This window comes from Peromyscus californicus, unplaced genomic scaffold, assembly GCF_007827085.1.
Source record: "Peromyscus californicus insignis strain IS unplaced genomic scaffold, ASM782708v3 Scaffold_3__1_contigs__length_106647218, whole genome shotgun sequence".
NCBI classification, from domain to species: Eukaryota; Metazoa; Chordata; class Mammalia; order Rodentia; family Cricetidae; genus Peromyscus; species Peromyscus californicus.
In genome coordinates, this window is record NW_026294551.1 from 70,286,389 (window position 1) to 70,304,872 (window position 18,484).

The 18,484-nt window shown below is 48.3% G+C and overlaps 1 protein-coding gene across 3 annotated transcripts in view; it reads right to left on the reverse strand.

Moving 5' to 3' along the window:
• Window positions 1-18,484, reverse strand: part of Fstl4 (follistatin like 4) — a 411,520-nt gene that overhangs the window by 140,640 nt on the left and 252,396 nt on the right. The gene's annotated exons all lie outside the window — the stretch shown is intronic.

Sequence of the window (18,484 nt, forward strand, 5' to 3'; positions counted from 1 at the left end):
TGGGAAAAGCTTCTGGCCCCAGAGAACTTAAAGACTCATCATGTGGATATTTGATTAAGCGTCCCCATATCACAGACCACACGCGACCAGAAATCATTATCCAGTAATTGCAAATACATTAATAAAATGATGATGTGGCTTTGCTCAGGACATAAAGAAAAGGAATAAAATAACTCACTCAGATAACTCCACAGCTCTGTACCGTGTGCCCCAAGACAGGAGGGAGCCTCCAAGATAGTGAGAAGCTGGGGTTATCTGGTTCTGTGTCTAGCTTTTTCTACACGGTGTCTGGCTCCTGTCTCCACCGCTCTTGCCAAGGATGGACGTGTAGCCAGCCAGGCTTCAGAATCACCGTCCAACCCAGGTGTGTGGTACCAGAGGCCTCCAAGGTCCCTCACTGCCTCCAAACCTTTTGTCACACATCCCAGGGGTGGCAGTGCACCAAATGTACTGAATGTTTTCAGCCAACACCTCTCTCCTAACTAGTAGTAAGTGGGAGATAAAAAATCTGCGCAGAGACTTGAACATGCCTGCATGTACTTTCTAAGGTCTAGCCCAAGGCTAAGGTCACGGTCCTTAGCTGGGAGCTGGCTTCCTGCTAGATGGCTGAGCGAGCACTCAGGAGCCCCAGCACAGCTGTACAGACACGTGCACCTACAGCCCCCCATCAAGCACTGTCCTTTTTGTAATCTGGAAGTCCTTCTCAAGTCCCCCTTGAGGGTGTGAAGGTAAGGGAGGGGAGGGCAGTGGGGAGGGCCGTGGGCTAGTGTGTAAAGGGAACACACTCGGCTATCAACACTTTTGTGCTAATTTCAGCTCCTATCCCTTTCCTCACCCGCCCTACCTCCAACCTCCAGGGCTCTGTGTCTGGCTTGACCATGTCCCATCCATACTCAGAGGCCCATATGGATCTACCACTTACAAGCTGTGTGGTTTCCGGTTAGTTACTTAGTCTCTCTGAATCTTAGTGCATCCATAAAACAAGAAAAAAATCCATGAGTCTTTGCGATGCTGACAGAGCTGCCCCTGGAGTCCTGCCGTCTAGCCCTGACCCTGTCAGGACCGCAAGCCCCGTTCACTCCTGTTACCTGTGTCGCTTGGACCGCCAGGCCCAACGCCTGTTCCGCCTGTTCTGGCTGTGTTGCCAGGTATCCCTGCCTTCCTTGGAACCTCCCTGAAAACTGAGGTACCTCACTGATGGTTCTGGAAGATGGACAGTGTTCACACAGAGGGGGCTGCACAGGAGTCCCCAAGAATTCAGTGGGCAGGGAAGAGAGCTCTGGGGCTGAGAATCTGTGGTACCTCACTCAGGGAGTGGCAAGCTCGGGCCGAGAAAGAAACCACGCTAGCGAGTCCACAGGGGTGTCGGGAGGACTGCAGATCATGAGGTAAAGGGGTGGAGTTCAGATGGCGACAGGGGAGGGCTGGAGAAGGGTGAGAATAAAGCCAGTCTGGAATCAAAACTGACAGATCAGGGCTGCCTCTGACAACACAGGATGAGGAGAAATCCTGTGTATCTGTGCACACGCAGGATCTTCGTGTTGTGCTCACCCGGTGAGGAGGCAAGCATCACTTGTAACCCTAAATACGGGGGCCGAGTGTCTCCATGCTTGCAAGGCAATGGGGCCTGCTGAGGGTATCAGGCCAAGGATGCTACAGGTGCGCTGTGGCGAGCAGGGGCCTCGCTCTGTGCCTCGTAAAACGCACATGCATACACACATGCACACACCTGTGCCTTGTAACACACACACACACACACACACACACACACACACACACACACACACACTCCAGAAATGTCAATCTTGCAGAGAAGACAAGTTCAGCCTGAGTAGGCAGGGTAGTGGCTCTATAGAAAAGATGGCAATTTTGGCTGATTAATTCTGGAGGCTTGGGACCCAGGCAAGCTGACATTGTGTCCCGGATCCCGCAGACCTCTAACTTCCTTGACCTCTGTCTGACCAGGCTCCTAGAGATGGACAGACACCTGGCTGATTTCAGCTCCTGCTGAGTGAGAAATGCCCCTGGGGATGGTGACACATTTTCAAAGAAAAAAAAAAAAGCCATGAAAGCCATCTCTACACTGGAAGTAGGTAATTTGTGAGTGATGAGATGTTCTCCCTCTGCAGATAGGATGGGAGAGAAAAGGCGGCCTGGAGCCCAGGCAGCCAGGCGGAGGAGTCTCACCGTCATCCTATATCTTATATTGCAGTTCATTAGGTGTGACGTTAGGAAGAGCCCCCAGGCATGTGGCAAACAGTTCAATACAGAGAACTAAATTGCAGTCTTAAAAGTTCTCCTTTTCCTGGAGATTCTAAGAAATTTGGACAAAAGAAAACATAATGACCTCAGGCAGACAAGACTACCTTTATATCATGTGTGTGTGTGTGTGTGTGTGTGTGTGTGTGTGTGTGTGTGTGTGTGTGTGTGTGTATTCTCATGTCCATGTGCCTCAGGAGCTGCCTACTTTGGTTTTTTAAGTCAGGGCCACTTATTAGCTTGGAACTCACCACACAGCAATAGTGGCTGGCCAGCCCCTGGGATCCTCCCGTCTCCAAGTCCCTAGGCACTGGATGTACAAATAGAGGCCCCCACCCCCCCATCCCTGCAACACATGGGGTCTGGCGATGAACTTTGGTTCTTGGACTTGCAAGGCAAGCGCTTTACTGACTGACTGAGTCATGTCCCCATCCCTGCCTCCTCTGTTTCCTGGTCTTCTGTGGTCACTCTCCTTTACATTCCCCATGTGCATTGTGACTGGAGGTGTCCATTTGCTTTTCCAACACCCACCAGAGGACTCTGGTTTCTAGGTGCTCATGGATCCTCATCCCCGGGAGATCTGCTTCCCCCTAGCCTTGGAAAACCTGAAGGCCTAGAACTCCCCCTTCTTCTGAGAAGGGACAGACTGAGTGGGCTACCCCTGCTGGCCCATCACCAGCGAGATGTCTCTTGTCCTGTGTTAGATTGTTATGCATTTTGCTAAGGGCTCAGGTCACCTGTCCTGGAAACATCCATTTCATTTCAATTAGCAGGCAGTAAAGCAGGGTGCAGGTTTCCTTAGCAACTGTGGAAAAACAGAACTTCCCTGGACCCTTGCTCTGCCATGGCTCTTGGGGCTACCAGCTGGGCTAACAGAAGGCAGGCTGACCTCAGCTGGGGTCCGATGCTCAGCCTGCATGCAGAGACCTCTGACAGCTGGTGTCTGGACTCCTGAAAGGTAGGCCCTAGGTCACTGCTCCCTCCCCAGGAACTCTTCATCAATCTCCAAATAGCACATACAACTCAAAGTACCCCTCATTATTCTGGGTTATGAGAGTCTCTAGTCTTCTAAACCCACATGCATTAAGCTATTTTCTGTTGCTATAACAACATAGCCAAGGCCGGGTACAGTTTTGGAGGCTGAAAGTTCAAGATTGGGCAACTCCATATGTTTGACTGCTGGCCAGGGCCTCAGAGTGGGTGGTGTCACAATGGTAGGAGTACGTCACAAGGGATGGCAAGACGAAACAAGGGACCAGAGAGTCAGCTGTCAGGCTCACTCTTCTCACAGAGACTTTCTCTTGAGGAATCTAATTGAGGTCTTAAGATAACCACATTAATTCTTGTCAGATGGCTAGGACCCATGACCTAATTACCTGGTATTAAGTTCCTCTTCTCAAAGGACCCCTGCCTTCCAATTCTGCCATACTGGTGACCAAGTATGCTCATGACCTTCTGGGGACAAATCCCATCCAAACCACAGCACCACTCATGCTACAAATACAGCATTTGGGAGTAGTGAGAAGATGGTTCACAAGCACAAAGACCTGAGTCCAACCCCTGGCACCCATGTGAAAAGCTGGGCATGGTGGCACATAGAGATAGGAGGATCCCTGGGGCTTGCTGCCCAGGCAGGCTAGTGGGCTCCAGGATCAGAGAAAGACCGTGCCCCCTGCCTCCCCCGCAAAAAAAAATGGAGAGCAGTTGAGGGAGAAACCTGATATGGACCTCTGATTTCCATATGTATATATGCATGGCATCTATACACACACACACACACACACACACACACACACACACACACACACGCACACACGCACACACGCACACACGTACTCACTCACATAATTAAAAATATAAAAATACAGTATTTGGTAAAAACCCCTTTGTCCATTTGAGAGAGGACTCTGACCCTATTCTTGAAATGTGAAATTCTGTACTGGGGCTGCAGTGCGGTACTGCTGGCTCTGCTGTGTTCCAGGCAGGGAGAGACATTTTTATCAAAGGCCCAGCACTGGCTTACTGAGTTTCCGTTTGCTCTGCCGGAGCTAATTCTGTATCCAGCAGCCGCTTCAATTCAATCCCTGGACTGTGAATTTCCCCAAGCAACTTCTATTTAGTTAAGGCCAGAATCTCAGTGGGTGGTAATAAATATCAAAGCCCAGGATGACCGAGGGAGGCAAAATAAGAAAACCCAAATCAAATATGATTATTGATCAATCCTGAACTGCCTCAATCATTTCTATGCTAATTTTAAATATATACATACATATTGGCATTTTCATTATATAAATACACTGGCATTTTCAGCTGAGAAAAATATATTGAGCAATTCCACAATGCACTCTTTAGAGAACAGCAAAATAAATAAATATAGCAAAAGGCACAGAGTAGAAAACGTGGCGAATTCTTACCAGTCTGAGATAGCCTTTGAGACATCTTCTGATGTTTAATGTATCACCATTTCTGGGAAAGTTTAAAAGGCAAAAACCATGCATACCATAAAAGAAAATAAAATTTGGATGGGTGAGATGGCTCTGTGGGTAAAGGTGCTTGCTTCTCCAACTTCCACACACATGCCATGGCACAAGTGTGTGCACACAAATACAATAGACAAAGCATCACAAAAGAAGCCAAGTTCAAAATTACATCTTATTGCCAATTGGAAGCCACCCAGTCTCTGATGCTTCTGTTACTTCTGACTGTTACCTACAACATCAACTTTTAGCTCTTTATACCTGGTTACTAAAAGTACTGACTTAACACTTCTGTTCACTGATGTGGTGGCCCATCTGTAATTCCAGCCTCAAGGCAGAGGCCAGGGACTCCAGAGCAATCTGGTTAGGAAAAGGTAGCCATATCGGTGAGCTCTGCATTTGATTGAGAGACCCTGACTCATTGAATAAGGAGAAAGGGAGATTCAGATGGTTCCTGACATAAATCTTGGGTCCCCACACTCAAGCACACACACATGTATACCCACAAATATGCACATATGTACATCCTATGTACATTCTTGTAAATGGAAATGGACTCCCTAGAAGTAAGCAGGCCAGATTAGATGCCAGTGCTATGGTGCTATGGGAGACAAGTGTGGAGGTTGAGGCAGCAGTGTGGCACTGATGTCTTTTCCACTCAGGGGCCCCCTCAGCACCCCACCCAACCTCCTGCCTTTCCCATGCTCCCTCCCTCATTCACTCTAATTTTTAAATACATGGAATGTGGAATCGCCTGGTCCGAGAAGGTGGAAGATGGAATGCATTAGCAGCAGCTAGAGATGGCCATGAATTTTACAAATGGCTTTCTAGAAAGCTCTCATTCAAGTTCACAAATCAGGCCCATAACAACCCCCATTCTGCATCTCCGCGGATAGAAATGGCCAGCTTTCCATTTCAGCCAAGGCTATCCGTCCTGGGCCTAATGTTGTTCAAGCAGCATGGAAGGCTCCAACTGAACCTTGGTTTCCCAAATGGCCCCCAACTGCAGAGGAGAGACCCTTGTTTGCCATGTCCTCATTGAAAGGACTGGGGTGTTCTTACTGGAGTGCCCCAGGGAGAGACACACATCACTCAGAAGACAGGAATCCACTGCCCCATCTCGTCCAAAGCCATAGTTAGGTGAGTGAGACTGTTTCAAAAAGGATAACCAGTTGTTTTTTATTTTTTTTTTTAAGCAAATTATTTCTTCCTCCTTAGTTCTTTCATCACTAAGATGAGGCAAGAGGCCGAGTGTTCCAGCTAGGGCGAGAGTGTGGGTGGAGGCGGACACAGAGCATCAAGGTGTCCAATTCTTGGCTCTTGAAACTCAGAGCAGAGACAATTTTCTGAAAACTAAGGCTTTCAATTTGCAGAAGACAGCCTTTTTGAAAAAATAATTTATTTCTAAAGCTCTAAAACCTTGGCTTTTTATAGCAAGAAATGGAACTATGCAGCCCATAAACTTCAGAGTACAAGCTGGGGATCTGGGAGGAACACAGGGACTTCCCTCCCAGGGAAGATAGAGTAACTTGGTGGGAGGGAGGAGGTGGGCAGAGAGACTCTCTAGAAGGGGTCCTGTGGCTGGCCCCTTCTTTGGAGGGCATCACTAAGACCCACGTGAGAGGCGGCTCAGTGGGTAAGGGCGCTTGCTGCTGAGTGGGACGTGGCCAAATGCTGCTAAAAGGGTCGTGTGAATGTTTTAAAAAACGGGTGGACATGATGAGCAGACTTGACAGTTTCCCAGCTCAGACTGCAGAGATGAAGGTGCACAGAGGTCCTAAGATAGAGGGGACACACTGGAGATTCCAGGTGGCACAAGCCCAGGAATCTGGCCGTCTGTCCCCAGCAATCTCCTGGCTTCCTCGCCCAGCTGCTTCGTGCTGGATGTTGGCTTCTTTTACTCCCCAGGTTGACTATGCAAGCCCCTTGGGCCCAGGGGTTGGCTTGGTCCCTCCCATGGAGTCTCCAGAGAGTGGCAAGGAGATGGGTGCAGGCAGGCAGGCAGAGGCCACATCCTAGACATTGGGAGAACCAAGAGTGTGAGCACCAGTCTTGTCTGCTGACCTTGTAACTCATGCTGTGCCCGGGCCGACTCTGTATCCTCCCTATCAAGCCTTGGCTACAGAGAGAGAGAGAGAAAGAGATGGGACAGGACCTGTCACTGCCTGCTGGCTGGGGACTCCTATCCTGCCCTGGGAGGCTCTTCTTGCTGCTGACTGGCTCTGGGAAGTCCTATGGTCTGTAGTAGTCTTTGGTTGCATAGCACGCTGAGCTCCTGAGATAGATTTGAGCAGTGCAAAGTCAGTGTGTAGTTTCTGTGTTCGAACTGAGTGTCATTCTAATAGGGTAGGAATAGGGGACTCTTCTAGCTTGCTTTCTGTTTATGTGATAAAATGATCATGCCACACTAGACCGGGAAGAGCCCTCGAGGCCTCAACCCTACATAGAGAACTGTAGGCAACTGAGGAAGGCTAGGAACAGGAGAGATGATCTTCCCCAGGGGAAGAGCACACAATTGGATGTTCAGTACCAAATAGTCATTCCTGAAAACATACACACAAGTGACATTATATGGACTCAACAAGTTCAATTTAGGAATATATATATATATATATATATATATATATATATATATATACACACACACACACACACATATACATATATACACACATATACATGCATGTATGCAACAGCAATTAGAGAGAAAAGAGGCCATGAATTTGAATGCGAACAGGGAGGGGTATATGAGAGTATATGAGAGGGTTTGGAGGGAGGAAAAGGAAGGGAGAGACTTGGCGATTAACTTTTTTTTTAAAGGCCCATTCTGCGTCTTGTATGCCTAGTGTAATTTTCTCAGTCCATCTCGCTCCCCCATGCTGTAACCTCAGGCGTGCCCGCTCCCTGCATTGATAAACTCACTAACTTGACTTCGCTTGGCTCACCCTGAAATAAGTTCTTTTTTGCATCATAGTCAAGGATCCTGTTCTGCCTGGATGGGGGTTGTCCCTAAGCAGGAAGGGACCTCCTCAAGGCCGTTGGTGGCAGTGCTGTGCCGTGTCCCTTCACCATTGCTGACACAGAGAAATGAGAGTTTGGGGCATATCCCATGGGTCCACTGAGCTTAGACTAGTAGGTGGAGTCCATGAGCACCTCTGGGAGGAAGCATCTGGAGAGGAAGAAATGTGTCATGGAGAGCTTTGGTGGCAGGGCCAGGCCCAGGAGCCCAGCTACCTCCTACAGAGAGACGCCAAATCAGAGGGGGTCAGGTTGAACACCCCTGCAGCATATGTCCTCAGGTGGGGCCAGGTACCAAAAAGACAGATGGGGAATCCAGCTGCAGGGGTGTCTCAAGACAAGACATTCATGGAGAAGAATGGGGGTGGGCACCATGGCTGGAGGTGTGGCTGCTTTGCAGGCCTGCCTCCTGCCCAAGGCCATCCAGGGCTGTCACCTCCTTTCAAACTTCAGGTCAGTGCTGCACAGCAGGACCGGGCTCAGAGTCCACCAGGCCCTTGAAGCATGAGTACAGGGATGGGACACATGGGAACCCATGGGCAGACTCCAGCAGGAACCTGTAAATGGCTAGCCAGAGTGGCCACGTGACCTCTCTGGCAAATGAGAGAGGAGAGAGAGAATGTTTGACATCAGTATCATAACCTTAGGCCAGGGCAAGAGCAGTGGCTTGAAGCGTTTTAATTTTGTTTCCCTCAGTTACATCCTCAATGCCTCATCATGTTAAGATTTCTCTGTTGTTTGTCTGTTTCTTTCAGACTCCAAATGCTCTCCTCCTTCATCCCCATCCCTCTAATTCAGAGTGAGGTTTCCTCAGTGCCATGCGCTGATGTGATATTCCCATCACCAGTGACTGGGACCCGACAGGCAGCAAGTCAGAGGCATGGGTTGGCTGGGAGTCAGGGGAGGGGCGTCAGAAGTCTCTAGCCATGATTGTCCATTTTGTACAATGTTGTTTAGACGGCTCTGAGTTCAGTGAAGGCTTGGAGTTCTCATACTGTTCTAAGCTGAAAGGATTCTTTCCTGAACTCTGCCTTCCCAAATAATGCAGCCACAAGTGCTGCCTACCATTTCCCCACACTTTCAGGGCCTGCTCATTGCAAAGGTGCTCCCAGGGCCTGCACAGCCTAGGATGTTGGAATGGCAAGTCTTAGTTGTCAACTTCATCAGATCTGTAATCAACTAAAATGCAAGTTTCTGGGCCCTCCTCTGAGAGATTTCCTCAGCTAGATGGTTTGAAGAGGAAGGCCCACTCTAAGTGTGGGTGGCACCTTCTGGTGGCAACCTAGACAAAGGGACCTAAGAGAAGGAGACTCTCTTTTTGGCTGCTTTTCTTCACTCTTGCTGGCAAGTCCATTTATCCCCACAGACAGCCCAAGAGAGAAGTGTGTTGTCAGTAGAGACAGAAGGACAGAGCCGTCTAAGCCCCGTGACATGAGACGTGGAGTTATAGGGTTTAGAGTTTGCCTTGCTGGTTTTGGTCTTGCTTTGGTATTTCCTCACTATGCGTCCTTTCCTTCTTCTTGGAATGGTAATGGATATCCTGTGCCATTGTTAGTTGGAAGCATGTAATTTACTTTTTGATTTTACAGGGGTTCACAGTTAAGAGCTTGCCTTGATCTCAGAAGAGACTTGGAGTTCTAAATTGTGTTGAGACTGAGAAAGACTATAGGGACTTTTGAAGCTGGACTAAACGCATTGGCCAGGAACTGATGGGGCCTGGGAGTAGAATATGGTGGTTTGAATGAGAATGCCCCCATAGGCTCATGTATTTGAATTCTTGACCTTCAGTTGATGGAACGCTTTGTGTAGAATTAGGAGGTGTGGCCTTGTTGGAGGAGGTGTGTCACTGGGGGTGGGCTTTGAGGTTTCAAAAGTCCATGCCATTCCCAGTTAGCTCCTTTTCTCTCAGCCTTGCAGTGTTGTCTCAAGATGCAAGATCTCAGCTACTGCTCCAACACCATGCCTGCCTTCCTGCCACTGTGTACCCACCATGATGGTCATAGACTCACCCTCTGAAGCTATAAGACCCCAGTAAAGTCTTTCTTCTATAAGTTGTCTTGATCAGGTGTTTTGTCCACACACACATATATTTAATTTTTTTTATATGTTTGTGTGTACATATAAATACCACAGGGGACTAATGCCTCACCCTCAGCACCATCTAAAGCCTTCTTTTACAGTGAATTAGAAGGAACCTTAATTCAAAGTTAACTTCAGGCTCTGACCTTAACACAAGAAAATGTGTTATGATCCCAATGATCATTTCACAGAATCTGTATCTGAAAATATTCTTTCTTCAAATCTCAAGTTAAAAAGCATAAATATTACGATTAGTGCCTCTCGGGTTTGCTTTTCGGTCAATAATCCATATGTGTGTATTTCTGTAATAACCCAGCTCTCATGATTTGTGAACTGCCTTTGAGTTGACTAAGTTTGCTTGCCTGGAGGGGGAACGGAGGCAAGGCAATACAATTCCAGAGGCAAAGATCCAAGTGATGTGATTATAGTTGCAGGGAAACAAGAGACGGTGAACTTAAAAAGCAGAATTATCTTTACATCATCTAATCATGCCCAAGGAAAAAAGAAAAATAAGATCAGAGAGGAGATGATGTCTTTGATACCCGCTTTAATTTCAGGTAGTTAAGAGCAGCAATGCATCACCCTCCAAAACTCCTAAATAAGGTTCCAGAGTAAAGGAGGCAGCCTCCATCTCTCCTGAGACGGCACCCCCCTTCTCTGTCAATTCTTCCAATTATCGCCGCAATGGATGCTCCCTGGCACACGAGTTTAATTGCCCTCTTATCTTGCACTGTGATGATTTCTTTTTTCCTAAGGCAAAACTTGGGGGAATTAAATCATTGAGAATAAAACTGTTCAATAACAATAACACAATTGAGTATAGACCTTTTTCTTCCCTTGGCGTTTATACACCTCAAAGTTCTCCTCTGACTAAGAAACCAATTCAGAAACAAGTTAACTGACTGAGTGTAAGAACACTGAATTAACTTTCCCTGAGTCCTTGCATCTGGAGAATGAGTCTGACTCCTGACTCCTGACCTCTGATGGCACCAAGAAACTTGCTGAGGAGGTGGGGTATTCCTACCCTATGACACTGGCATTTTTTTTTTTCTAGAATTTTCCTAGAACTGTTTTTGTATTGGGATGAAATCTAGCCTGGGAGTGGAAGCCTCTTACCTGTGTGTGTCATTTTAGGGTTTTGAGGTTGATGAAATAATTGTGTGCTTGTGTCTGTGTGTGTGTAGGGGCCAGGGGACAAGCTCAGCTGGTGTTCACTGGGCACCATCCACCTTGGGTTTGGTTATCTATGTTTTTTAAGACAGGGTCTCTCACTGACCTGGGTCTCCACAATTAGGCTCAGTGGCAGCTAGTCCCAGGGATCTGCCTGCCTCTGCTCCCCAGTGCTATGATGGAGAGTACACGCCATTACGCCTGGCTTTTTTTTTTTTTTTTTTTTTTTTTTTTTTTTTTAAGTCTGGGCTCTGGAGATTGCTCTCAGGTCCTCACCCTTGCAAGACAAGCCCGTTTCCAAGGGAGCCATCTTCCCAGCCCAGTGAAGGAATTCCTGATGGCTATCTGACCCCTCATGGCGCATCAGGCTGCTTCTCTTGTGTGTGGCTCATGTAGGCAGGTGGCTGGCAGGCTCTCGGCAGGCTGTCTGTCTCTGCCTGGCTCACCTTCCCCTGTTTTCCAGCAGCTGTCTTCACTTTCTCCACGTTCCTTTCTTGTCTCTGCCCAAGAATCGACAGGGCTCCCTGCAGTGTCTGACAGGGACTTCTTGGCCAGGACTCACAGGTGTCTCCTTCAGGGTTCTCTGCTCTTGGTTTTATAGGTATTCATTTGAACACCTTTCTGCAAAACTGAGTTGAGGCAGTTGTGATCCGGTAGCCACAAGGAAATTCACAGAGCTGCCAGTTAAGCATCTCCTTCTAAAACAGTGGGCAAGAACTCATAGCAGGTTTTCTGGAAAGTTCCAGAATGTTTTCAGTAGCCACAAGGACTGACTGCTATGAATGTTGAGATGACAAAACCAGGCATGCTGGACTTTCTGAATCACATAGACCATGCCTTCACATCAGCAAATTGTCTTAGGACCCCAGCGTTTGAAGACTGTGTGAAAACACCAACAGCCACTGACGCCAGAACCTCCTCTATTTAGACATGAACACACAGTCCTTTCAGCATGGCTAAATATCCTCGGAACTTCCCTGGTTTATGAAACCAAGGGAAGAATATATGTTGCTCTGTTCAGAACTTTATCGAAAGTTGCTTACCATTATCGTGTTGCCCATGGTAACACAGCAGGCGGCCCGTGAGCTGCCAGTTCAGCGCACCTGTATCGTCTGTGCTTGCAGAAGCCACATTCACAGCGGCATCGAGCTCCGTCATTAGGAATTCTGCTGTGGGTTTGCATCAGGACCTACGTATCGGACGGCAGCAGTCTCTTACGCTACCGACTGCTTTCTCTGTATTCCTCACAAAAGTATCCATGAACACACTCTATTTGGAAAAGATCCATGGAAGTCTGTGCTATCACTTCAGGGCCATAGAGGAGGCGTTGCATTTGTTCTTAAGAAAAAAAAAATGGGTACTATATTGGAAAGAGTTCAGAACTCATGCCTGGAGATCTGGCTGTGTTTCCAGTCATGGCTCCATTTGTTCATTTGTGTATTAGCTAACTAGTTGTCGTTAACCTAACATCCCATGGCACTGAACAGCTTCTACATCATTCTATGGAGTTTACTGACCATGCATTCAGGGTTTGGCCAATAGGTCAAGGGCTGAGGTGACAGCGTGTTCTGGCTAAAATCTGAAAATACTGCCCTTCCAGAAAGGGCGTGAAAGACACAAGGAGGGTGTGTAAGGGGCAGTCATTCTGTACAGGTATTCCCCTGCCTCCGCGCCTTTCTTTTTCCTCAGCAGCTTTCTCTTAGGTCTAGCAGCTTTACAGTTTGAAGCCGTTATCGCCTACTTTTATTTTAGCATCACTAATTCCGAAGCTTTTAACCTGGCCCCCCTTTTTAATACTCAATTCCAACAGTCATTCTGTTTTTACTTGCCTTTTTCTATTTTATCTCACGTTTAATGTCTGGGATTTAAAATTCTCGTCTTCTAATTCTTTCTCTCCTGTTTCCTGTCGCTGTCAGCTCTTTAAACCTATCCCTTTAAACCTCATCTTTTTTATTGATTCTCTCTGGTCCAATGTGCTCCTGCTTTATTTCCATGTGGGGCTTGGGGTCTGCGGTATCATTTTTCAAAGAAGAGAATTACCTCCCTTTACCCCTTCTCTTTCTAAGTAATCTGGGTATTCCACAGAGAAGCAAACAAACCGGGCATCAAGCGACTTCCTGGTTCAGCCTGTGGTGGCGAGGGGTCGGGGTCAGGGGCCTTTGTTTCCATAGGTGGGGTGTGACGTGCAGCGGGGGTCCTGCCCTGCTTCTCTTCTGAGACTCACAAGGCCCAGGGAACACCCAGAAGCCACCTTCAATCCTGCTTTCCTCTGCTAGCCCTGGAAATTTTCAGCCTCAGTTTCCCGTTTTCTACCTGTCCTGTCCCACCACACCTTCTCTGACTTGGCTAGTTAGTTCCAGGGAGCTGTTTCTGACCCTGCATCTGGCAGAGCCCAGGCAGCCCCTCAGATCCTCGTTCCTCATTCTCGGTAACTTTGAATCTCACCTCCTGCACTCTCTTTTCTCTCCTTGTTGAGATAGGCTCTCATGGAGGCTAGGCTGGCCTAGAGCTCCTGACCTTCCTGCCTCTGTCTCTCTAGGGCTGGTGCTATAGAGTGGTGATAATCTCTGAAGTCAAGTTCTTCTGGAGGCAAGGGGTGGATGAGGTGTGAGCAAAGCCTGTTGTCTCAAGGGCTGGAACTTCAGAGGGTCACTGAGTATGTTTCTATTGGACGTCAAACCCTCTAGTCAAGAGGACATCAGCTGTGCTGTGCAGGGCCTGTATACACGCTGGCCCATCTGTCCAACTTGAGGTCCCCCTGCAGGGCTTACCCCATTAGCAGACATGGGAAACTGGGTGGTTATGAGGCTGGTGTCTAAATGAATCCTGAAGGAGATGGTCCTTTTTTTTTTAGCCCTTAATTGAATCTGTGGCAGTAAATCTTTGAGTCTTCTCTTAGCATTTAGAATTTCAATTTACTCCATGGATTTTTGTGTTCAACCCCCAGTGAAAATGAGCATTTGTGCCGAAAAGCTTTTAATCAACCCTTTTCAAAATGTCAGTCCCCTTATCTCCAAAGCCTGCTGCAATCTCAGGGCCTATGGCTTTAAAAAGAACTCCCATGTACCGCCTCCCCCTCCCAGCTGCTGGTGTACTTTATCATGGCTTAATCAGAGTCATTTTTGACATTCATCCCTCTCTTCATCTCCTCAGATTTCTTTCTAAGGTGAGTTTTCCACTTCAAATCCTGCTCTGCGGATCCATTAAGATTCTCTGTAGCCATTGCCCACAGATGAAGACCTGCGTGCTGAACTCTTGGCGCTTTCTCTCTGAGCACGTAGGTTAATTGTCCAGTCTTTAATTAAATCATTTTCCTTTCAGGTTGTTTGTGGAGCTCCACGGTAAATTAAGCCATAAACCTGTCCTTGTTTTATGAGAATTGAGTTTTACATGCTCTTGCTTACTTTTTTTCCAAAGACTGGCCATGGCAGAAGCTAATTTCCTTTTCATTTTTATCTATCTATCTATCTATCTATCTATCTATCTATCTATCTATCTATCTATCTATCGATTGATCGATTGATCGATCAATCTATCTATCTATCTGATTTGTTTGTGGCATTGGATTGAACCCAGAGTCTTGTGTATGCCAGGCATGCACCCTACCTGTGAGCTATATTCCCTGCCCCCTCCTTTTTTTATAGTTTTTAAACTTTAGGACAGGGTCTTAGTAAATTGCTTAGGCTAACCTTGAACTCTGTGTGTGTGTGTGTGTGTGTGTGTGTGTGTGTGTGTGTGTGTGTATGCACACATGTTTGTTGTGGATATGTACATGCCTGTTTGGGTGTCTTGCTCACTGACTCTCTGTCTTATTCCCTTGATACGAGGTCTCTCACTGAACTTCGAGCTAGGCTGATGACCAGCGAGCCCCAGCCCCCGTGACCCTTCTCCTTCTGCCCCCACTGCAGGGCAGGGCGGCAGCCAAGCACACAAGCACACCTGAACTTAGCTCAGCAGGCTTGCACAGAAGGCGTTTCTGCCTACTGGGCCATCTCTCTAACCAGGCCTTGACTTTCTATCCACCTGCCTCAGCTTCATAGGTACCTGGGATTAGAGGCCTGCTCCGCCAGATCTGAGCAAAAGGTAATTTCTAGAAAAACAAAATCAAAAACAAAATTCTTAGGAGAGAAAGAACATAAACTATCTGGAAAGAAAGAAATAAAATATTTAGATTTTAATGGCAAATATTTGCTTAGCAATGATCTTTTGGGCCTCCGGGAGCACTCCTAATGGATGGCAAACACAAGGCAGGGCCTCCTGCTGTCCTGGGAGCAGCCACCAGGGGGCAGGAGGCTGCCCCCACCTGCTGATCTGCTAATCAGCATCCCTGCTGCTCTGACCCCCTGTTCCACTGGGCAGCCCTGCTCTGGCCATCGATTTCTCCCCAGGCCTTGGATTTGGAGGGGCCTAATCAGCGGTGTGGTTTTCAGCCCTTGCTTCTTGATTTGTCAGGAGAGTGAGTTATCTGAGCTGCTGGTCTCTGTGATTTGTAGGTGGGAGAACTCGGCTGTACTGCTGTGACCTTTTCAATATTCTGTTATTAGAGGGGCTGGCCATTTCAACTTCCTCCTGAACAGAGTATCTTCAGTGTGTGCTGAAGAGGAAGAATGGCCAGTTAATCAGAGCGCCGAATGCTGAAAAGGTTGCTGTGGGCTGGGTGCTAACATTCACCATCTGCCTCGGCATCCCGCAGGCTGCAAGGCTCCCAACCTTCCACTGGACCCAATAAAGCAATGAATTTAGTGCTCAGGTCCTCTTCCCAGTCATGCAGACTGTCACTGTTGTGTAACAGGCAACCCAAGTGACTCACGATGGCCTGCCAGGTCCCATGCCCTCAGGTTCCTTCCCAGCCCCTCATCTCCCATTAACTTTAGCATCACTCTGAGGCTTCTTCAGTCATAGTGGCCTTCATATGCCGCCTTGAACTTACGGGCTCCTTCCAGGCCCGGGGCCTTTGCACATGCTAAGCTTTGACTAGACTTTCTTTCTCCAGATGTTGGCCTGGCTGCCTTTCCTTCGACACGCCATCTCCCACGCTTCCCTCCTCCTGCAAACAACACTCTGTTCACTTTCCTTTCCTTCTGATGTCGGGGGGAGGGGGGGACATTTGCAGATGTGGGAGGCCAGAGGTCGAGGCCAGGGGTTTTCCTTGATTGATCTTTACCTTATTTTTTGAAGTAGTGACCTGGAGCTAACTGGCCAGCGAACCCCAGGAACTCTCCTATCTCAGTTTACCCGTGTTGGTGTTACAGGCACACACCACCACACTTGGCTTTTTCCCAAACCAGTCCTGGTGCGTGGGCTGCAAAGCCCTCTGCTGACTGCCGTCTCCCCAGCCCTCTTGTGTGCAGCCTTTTAGTATCCATCAGACGTGTCTCACCCCCCATTGCCTCGCCATCTTCACACGTATGCACGCTGAGGGCAGAGAAAGGGCTGCGGGTGGACAGGGTCTGCTCTCTGTGTCCCCAGGGCCTGGAGTAGTCACAAGACCATAGCGGGTCCTCGGTGAATGTGTAAGTGACAGTGCAGCCATCTGGAAAAGGACACCCTAATTCGGACTCCTCTCTGGTCACAGAGAGCTTCCTTCTTCCCGCTCCCCAGGTCCCTCTTGTCACCCTCTTCTTGGCGGCCCTATTGCACATGCTAAGGTGGCAGACGCCAGGTGAAACCCAGCATCTAGAATCCAGACTCACTGCAGTGATTCGAAGTACTAGCAAATGGCTCAGCTAGAATTTTCTTACACACGTCGTAGGGTGCTAATTTACAACAACGCCGCCATCTCCGGGATCCAAGTTTCGAGCCTCGGTCTGCTTAGAAACTTTCCCTAGCTGGGCTTTGGGTGTATGTCCCCACAGGTGGAGTGAAGACGAGCCCACAGCTCTCTCTGGTGACGTGAAGGGTTACAGGTGCTATCTCGGGAACTGTGTGAAAGGTTCGGTACAGAATGTCTGCCTGCTGTCCCAAGGCACACAAGGAAACAGCCACATGGCATGATTCTCAGTTTTCAAGGAATCTTTGAAAAGCTTCCTGGGAAATTTTAAGTTTTCATTCCGTTCCAGCCAGAGCCTGGGTTTCGAGGATGTTCTAGGAAGGCCATTTCATCACCACAGAGTGCAACGCTGTTTGGTGAGTACCTCCGACCCAGGTCTCAGTCTGCAGTATGAAAGGCCATTTTGAACAGCTGCTCTGAGAGCATGTTTCCTCGCCTTAGCTCTGCTGCACCTCGAGGATGAAAGATGTTCAGAAGTGCACGGAGGCAGCGGTCCTCGCCGCTGTGGGGTTTTCTGCCGTCGACCATACCAGGAGTTCAGAATCAAAGATCAGAAAGAGAAAAGGAAATGAACGGTAACAGTTTTAAAGAGTCTGCCAGCTCTGATCCTTGGGAGAGAACAAATCAAACAATCCCACAGGTGACAGGGGTGTACCTGAATAGAAACCAAACACGATTTCACAGTCCTTCCCGCTGGCCAGCTGAAATGCTGTCTTCCGTGCTGCGTTACGGAGAAACCCAAACCCGTCAAGATGCTACTGTCTAAGAACCGAAGGAGCCATCATCCTGTGTGCTTTCCCCCTCTCTGGAGCCCATTAGCTTTGTCTCAGGAGGGATTTGATGCTCTGGCCCTGGCTCCTTGGAGGGGACTGTTAAGCCCTGAAATGTGCCCCCCGGTAAAAGCACCTTTGTTGACCTTAAGGTTCTGGGCTATGCCACCCAGTCTGTACTAACAATGTAATTTAGTTACCAGGCCACACAGACAAGGCAGTACCAGCCCCACCTCTGAACAGTCTAGAGATTTGGTGAGTTATGGCAGTCAGTCAGCCGATCCCCAATACAGTCTTGGAATGCACAGGCTCAGGTAGGCTTCCCTGGCTGGCACTAACCCATGTACACTGTAGTCCCTTGTTATCCACTGTGGGTGCATTCTAAAACTCCCAGTGAATGTCTGCACCCGGGAGTACCAAGCCTCGAGTGCAAGCACTACTGAACTGTGGCAGCTGTTCTGATGGCTACTATCGGGTAGGTAATAGATACTGCAGATCCACAGGAGAAAGGGATGACCCACATGCTGAGTGTGACACAGCAGGATGGCGTGAGGTTTCCTCATGCTACTAAAATAATGTAATTCTGGAATTTTCTACAGCTTCTGCAGTTGGCTTCTAGTAACTGAAACAGTAGGAACTGAGGGCATGGCTAACTCAGGGGTGACTGTATTGTCACATACCATCACAGAAGGAGCAAGCGCCGTATGTCCAGCTCACTCGACCTCTCTTGCACCTCAGCCTGGAAGCCCCTTTGCTCTGTTGCCTCTCATCTATATTGTGCGCTACTGTGCCCAGATCTTCTGACACGGATTCTGGAGATTCAACTCAGCTCCTCATGCTTACAAGGCAAACACTATACCAACCAAGCCATCTCCCCAGCCCCCATCTGACCCACTGGAATCACTCTTTTTTTTTCACTAAGCAAAGAACAGTTGGCAGGC